At 43.1% G+C, this 7,462-nt stretch overlaps 1 pseudogene; it reads right to left on the reverse strand.

Moving 5' to 3' along the window:
- Positions 1-691: 691 nt before the first annotated feature.
- Positions 692-7,462, reverse strand: part of LOC113407342 — a 14,680-nt pseudogene continuing 7,909 nt past the window's right edge.

Genomic DNA, 7,462 nt, shown 5'->3' on the forward strand with positions numbered 1-7,462 from the left:
GACGACCTATATGCCGGATGCCCTGGGAGAGCTCACCATACAGAAGCTGCCGGGGGATTCTGTTGGCATCCATGCGGCTGACATGACCGGTCCAACGTAGCTGTGACTTCATGATCATCATTTCGATGCTTGTCATCTGGGCTCTCTCGAGGACTTCGAGATTGGGCACTTTGTCTTGCCAGCGGATCTTCGTGATGTTATGGAGGCAGCGCATGTGAAATGCTTCGAACTGCTTGATGTGACGCCTATATAGTGTCCATGTTTCGCACCCGTTCAAAAGAGATAAAAGAACAACAGCTCTGTACACAAGCAGTTTTGTTGACATCCGGATGTTATGGTGATTTAAAACTTTGACACGCAGACAGCCAAGTGCCTGGCTTGCTTTGGATATTCGTGCGTTGATCTCATTATCCAGTGATCCATGACTGGATATGACACTACCCAGATATTTAAAGTTCTCCACTACTTTCAGCTGAGTGCCGTCGATGGAGATACTCTGGACAGAAGCATTTGATCCAGGTGCAGATTGATGGAGAACTTCTGTTTTTCCGAGGCTGATAGTTAGTCCGAAAAGTTGCGAGGCCTCAGCAAACTTGTTGACAATGTGGTGAAGATCATTTTCAGTGTGAGCCATGAGGGCACAATCGTCAGCAAAGAGTGCCTCAAGAAGGAGTTTCTGCACTGTCTTAGTCTTTGCATTCAGGCGACGGAAGTCAAAAAGTGAACCATCGTGCCGGTATTTCAAGTATATACCTCGGTCCAGATCTTTCACTGAATGGTTAAGGACACATGCAAAGAACAGGTTAAATAGGACAGGAGCGAGAACACATCCTTGTTTCACGCCATTGGTGATGTTAAAGGGAGGCTGATGTGGCTCCATCAGACAATACTTCGCCTGTCATGCTGTCATGAAAAAGGCGTATAATCTGGACAAATTTTCTTGGGCAGCCAAGTCGTGTTAGAATGGTCCAAAGGGCTTCCCTGTTGACGGTATCAAACGCCTTTGTCAGATCTATGAAGACAGCATACAGGTGCATGTTCTGTTCAATGCACTTCTCTTGTATTTGTCTGACAGCAAACACCATGTCGACTGTGCTCCGGCCAGGTCGAAAACCACATTGACTTTCAGGTAGCTTTGCCTTGGAAATACTGGCTATTAGGTGGTTCAAGATGATGCGGGCGATGATCTTCCCTCCAACAGAGAGGAGGGATATGCCTCTATAGTTTCCACATTCTGCTTTGCTGCCTTTGTTCTTGAAAAGAGAGACAATAGTAGCATTGCGAAGGTCCCGTGGTATGTTTTCATCCTCCCAGATGTTGATGATCATGGTGTGGAACGCTACTAGTGCTGCTGGACCTGCTGCTTTATATATCTCTGCTGGTATCCCATCTTTTCCAGGAGCTTTCCCTGAACTCATCTGGCTAACAACTTTCTTAATCTCATCTATAGTGGGCGGAAAGTCAAGATCTGTCAGAGCAGGTTGTTGTGGAATTTCATTAAGGACAATATTATTCACGGTTGATGGTCTATTGACAAGGTTGCTAAAGTGTTCTCGCCATCTTTCGTTGATGCCTTCTTTATCTTTAATCAGCGTTGTGTTGTCTAATGAGAGCAATGGGGTGGTCCTTGGTTTAGAAGGTCCATAGACAGTCTTAATAGCACTGAAGAAGATCTTTAGGTTGTGGGTCTCAGCATAGTGCTCAATTTCTTTGGCTTTGCTCTCCCACCAGTTATCTTGTATCTGACGGAGGTCTTTCTGTGTTTTGCTCTGAAGGTACTTGAAATGGTCCCGTTTAGAGACTCAGGAGGGGTCATTCTGCCATTCAATAAAGGCTTTTCTCTTTACTTCCAGTGCTGAGCATATTTCTTCTTGGTTCTCATCAAACCAATCCTGATGTGTTCTTTTCTTTGGTCCAAGAGATGTTATTGCTGTGTCAGTCACTATCTGCTTGAACTGGTCCCACTTTTTGGTTACAGTACCGATCAGTTGTCCGTGGGATGTCAATTTGTCATCAAGACTCTTCTGGAATTTGTTGAAACATTGAGCATCCTTCAGTTTGGCTATATTGAAAGCAGGTCGCACATGCTTAGGGCGTTTGTGCCAAGAAGGAACGATGTAGAGTTGAAGAGACGTCCTGACTAATCTGTGATCTGTCCAGCACTCTGCGCCTCGCATTACTCTGGTAATCAGTACGTCTCGGATGTCTCGCCTTCTAACAATGGCATAATCTATCAGATGCCACTGTTTGGACCTAGGGTACATCCACGTCGTTTTGTATTTGTCCGCTTGTCGGAACAGAGTGTTGGTAATGGTCAGGTCATTTTCAGAACAAAGACTCAAAAGAAGTAATCCATTACTGTTCATTTTGCCTACACCATGTGGCCCGATTACTCCTTTCCAGTTCTCGCTGTCAGCCCCGACTCGGGCATTGAAATCTCCAAGTAGGAGTAGTTTATCTGTTACAGGTGTGGCCTTGATCAGTCTGTCGAGAATAGAATTGTTCCTTTGAGTTGTCAGAGCATGTTAAAGTGGGTGCATATGCACTGATGATGGTGATATGACGTTTGGCATTTAGTGGGAAGCGTAGCTTCAGCAATCTTTCATTGATACCCACTGGAAGATCTGGGAGTTGATGCATCAATAAGGTTTTTATTGCCAGACCAACTCTGTGTATTCTGTCCTCTGTCTCAGTCTTACCCTTCCAGAAGAAGGTGTAACCACCTCCTGGTTCACTCAAGAAACCTTCCCCAGGCAATCTTGTTTCACTTAATGCCGCTATATCGATGTTGTAGCGGACTAGTTCTCGAGCAATGAGAGCTGTCCTTCTCTCAGGTCTTGCAACAGCTTCTCGATCCATGAGGGTACGAACATTCCATACACCAATGGTAAGTTTTCTCAAATTTTGCTTTTGGTTTCAGCCGCAGATTGGGTTAAACTGCCAGCCGCGGCTTGCTGGCCAGTTGTTGTAGGGCAGGCAATTTTTAGGCCACCTTTTCTAGGCCCCTCCCTGTTTGCAAGTTTCGGAAACATCGCCACCACTCTATATGGTAGAGGAGTACAAATTCCTCCTGCCCCCACATTATGACTGCATTTTCAATGACACCATGCAATTAATGAGACCTGTGCATTTGAAACCCTTTGCTGGCTTTGAAAATCTTACCCATATAATACTGGTATCTAATATATGACACTTTCTCAAGTTACTTTCTTCCAGTTTAGAGGCCAAAATGGAAGCGAGAAATATAAAATTGAAAATGCCATTATCCCATATTTTGAAAAGTCTACAAGGAGGAAGAGTTCCCCTCTATAAAGAACGAACACTTTACTAGCCCATTTAGGGCCTAATCCAAAGCACTTTGAAGTCAATGGAAAGACTCCCATTGACTCCAAAGGGTTTTGGATAAGGCCTTTAGGTGAGCATGGCATATAAGGAGATAACTGTGTTCTGCACTGTGATGTTAATATGTCTAATGTTGCAGTGCATTAAAGTTAATTGTGCTAATGATTGTGTGGAAATGAGGGTAAATTATGCTTCCTAGGTTGTAAACTCCAGTTGTAGGCGGCAGATTTTTGCCTTTATTTCTGTAAAGTTGAAGCTTTCCAGATGGAATTAAAATAATTAATGAGATTATGAACTGTACCATAATACATGAAAGCATAATATTGATTTTCTACACTATAGGAATGAGCTCTTAAAGGCTTAATGTATAATGTTTATTGATGCAAAAATCAACTTGCAACATTTAAATTTATACATATCGCATACTGTTATTGATATCCTTCAGTTTAAAATGAAAAAGGAACTGAAATAACTTCTTCTTCAGTTCATAGAAACTATGATCTTCAGCATGATCTCTGCAGCCTATGATTTAAACTATTAAGGGACAGATGCTCCTTCCATGGAAGTCAGGGAGAGTTTTGTCCTTCATTTGTGTGAGCAGGATTAGACTCTAAGGGCCTAATCCAAAACCCATTGAAGTAAGTGGAATAACTTCTATTGACTTCAGCAGACTTTAGATTTAGCCATAATAGACTGAGGCTCACAATTCTGACTGGACTTATATCTGCTATTAATCCTTTTGTTTTTTCCCCATATGGCCAGATATTCAAAAAGGACATTTGAGAATATGACCACTTAGTGCTTTTGAAAATGTGATTCCAGTTGTGAGTGCTGAGTTCTTCTGAAAATCAAACCCATAGTATTCCTGGGTCGGGGTTTTGTTTATTAGTTTGTTAAAAGTATCCACTGATAGTAACCTTAATTATTGCCCTTAAAGAGAAGATACGCAAGAGGAAGGGTGAACATCCTGGGAAAGCTATCATAGTTGTCTGATGCTTGACAGTGTCCTTTACAAATGGCTTTGGATAATAGCATTACGTGTTGGCTGAAGACAGTAGCATACTGTACACAGCTGGCTGCTTTTCATAGGCTTTTTCCCCCTCTCCCCAGGTAAAAGCTTTTTAATAAACAATCAATAATTGAGTTAATGTATGCCAAAGAGACACCCCAAACTTTTTTTTTCACATTGACAATAACTTAAAAAAAAAACCAGCAACAACAACAACAACAAAAACACAAAAAACAATTGGGCCTTTATGCATGGCAATGTCAACAATTAAAAGGAGGAATCCCTTTTAAAAAATAAATTCAGAAAGCAGATTCTGCATCCTGAGCTTCCCAGGTTAGCACTGCAATTCACAGCACTAGTAGCATACTGCACTGGTAGAGTGCAATGGGAGGGAGTGGTTTAATAACATTCCTAGTGCAGAAGTGAAATGCTGCCCCGCATTGTGCCAAGGGGGCAGAATTTGTGTGTGTGTGTTTGTGCGTGCGCGCGCATGTGCATAGCAGCACATCTAGCTGGCATCTACTTCCAATATGCTAATTATGGGCCACATTATACACTTGCATGCAAAAATCAGCAGAGTAGGAAATGTTTTTAGGAAAATGTGTTTTATTGGTGTTATGCTCCAATTTTATTGGGAGGAGACTGTAGCCACGTACATGACACAGTGCACTGCCATCTGAAGGTGCATGTGGCATATGTATGTTACTGAAGGGAGAAGTTGTAGAAATTTGTAATGCTGTGGTGGTATTTTTCTGTTGTCGTGTATGTCTGCACCACCATCCATCACTGAGAAAGCTCTAGCAGAATTAATGCTATATGATCATTTACTAAAATAGATTTGTGTAGCCAAAGAACCAGATGTAAAAAAATATACAGAATAAATAACCCACAACATGTGTGTTCCAGGGTTCTATGCCTACACCCGAGGGGCCTGTTAGAAAATTACCCAGAATGAAACAGGAAAAAATATGCTGTCAAGACCAGTGAGTGACATACCTGGTAGAAATTAAAGGAATTTTAATGAAGAAACATAAGTAAGCAATTGTACAAGATAAATATTCAGCAGTGGGGAAAGTCACTGATCCAACCCTATTCCAAGATGAGAACTATGCAGGCCAAAAGATCACAATAATCTTGCCCCTTTCTAGACTGATGCCCCGTAAATCCTAGAATGCCCCAGAATTGTGCGGTGTTCCTGCATAAGAGCTTCTCTTGAGGTGAAGGGGGTGTTTATAGAGGGGGTAGAACATGCTTGCCTGAACTCAGTGAATTCAGTTCCTCTCTTTGTTCCTCTCTGCAGTGTGAAACAGTAGGAAGCATTGTTACTGCTGCTGTTTGAACAAGATACACATCTACAGTAGGAAGAACAGGAAACATGCAAGGATAAATAATGGCATTACAACAGTCCAGGGGGAGAACTGCCATAAGAGGATCCTTTATACCTTTAATTTCATCTGTTCATCTAATTATTCATCCTCTAGTTTCTAAGCTTCATCTAAAGAAACAAATTACAGATCATTCTGAAAACTAGAAAGTGACTTAACATTTAAATTAAAAACCACTCCTGGCTTCTTGGGTAATAAGGAAGTGCAGTAATGTAATTATGGTAAGTAGGGTTTGAATCTCCAAAGGGTTCATAAGAATCTTGCTTCACAATACTTCAGAAAACATACATGAATAGCCACAATCTGCAGTGCATAAAGCACTCCATGGGGAAGTATTTGATACTTGCCGTTTATTGCTGATAAAATTAACAGCTGTCTTAAATACCCTTAATACACCTACAAGCCCTCTAGGAAATGTTTTAAATTTGAAAATCTACAGTTTTAATATTCCATCACCAAATATGAAGTGAGGTTTTAATATATGATATATTTTCGCATGATGACCAAGGCACAAAACAAGATTAAACTAACTGGAGACATAAAGGGTAACAAGAAAATATTCTACAAATACATTAGAAGCAAAAGGAAGACCAAGGACAGGGTAAACCTGTTACTCAGTGAGAGGGTGGAAAACAATAAGAGAAAATGTGGAAATAGCAGAAGTTCTAAATGACATTTTTGTTTCAGTTTTCACCAAAAAGTTTAGTAGTGATTGGACATCTAGTGAAAATGAGGATAGGATAGGATCAGAGGCTAAGGCCCTGTCTACACTGGCAAGTTTCTGCACAGTAAAGCAGCTTTCTGCGCTGTAACTCTCAAGGTGTACACACTGCCAAGCCACTTAGTGTGCAGAAACTGCACAGTTCTGGCGCTCTAAAAAAACCACCCCCATGAGAGGTGTATAGCTTTCTGCGCCGGGCTACTGTGCTGTGGTGCCAGTGTAGACACCGTTGCGATTACAGTGCTGAGATTGGCCTCCAGGAGGTGTCCCACAATGCCTGTTCTCGCCTCTCTGGTCATCAGTTTGACTCTACTGCCCTGCCCTCAGGTGACCAACCGTCAGCCCCACGCCATACATTCCTTTGCAAATTTGAAAGTCCACTGCCTGTTTGCTCGGTGATGCGTGCAGTGGTCTCAGCGCATCTTTCCAGCTGGCCATGCCTGCTCCACGCACCAGGTGATCCCCCGCTTGGAGCAATGCCGAGCTGCTGGACCTCATCAGCATTTGGGGAGAGGAGGCAGTGCAGTCCCAGCTGCACTCCAGTCATAGGATTTATGATACCTACGGACAGATTTCACGATGCATGACTGGGACACATTGCAGTTCAGGTTAAAAGTGAAGAAGCTGAGGAACACTTACCACAAGGTGCGGGAGGCCCACCGCCACTCCAGTGCTGTGCTCCGGTGCTGTGCCAGTTCTACAAAGAGCTGGATGCGATAGTCGGTGGTGACCCCACCTCCACTGCGAAGGCCCCTGTGGATACTTCGTTGGCTCATGTGCCAGTCGAGAGTGGACTGAGCCAGGAGGAGGCAATCTTGGATGAAGAGGGGGAGGGGGACCCAGAAGCAGAAGATGACTCGGAGGCCAGAGATGCATGCAGCAAGGAGCTATTTTCTACCCCAGACGAGCCTAGCCAGTCACAGCAGTCGGATTTTGGTAAAGTGCAAACAGGAGAGGAGGCCCCTGGTCAGGGCCGGCTCTGGCTTTTTGGCCGCCCCAAGCAAA

The sequence above is a fragment of the Terrapene carolina genome, unplaced genomic scaffold (genome assembly GCF_002925995.2).
Source record: "Terrapene carolina triunguis isolate 2854851 unplaced genomic scaffold, T_m_triunguis-2.0 Scaffold211, whole genome shotgun sequence".
NCBI lineage: Eukaryota > Metazoa > Chordata > Testudines > Emydidae > Terrapene > Terrapene triunguis.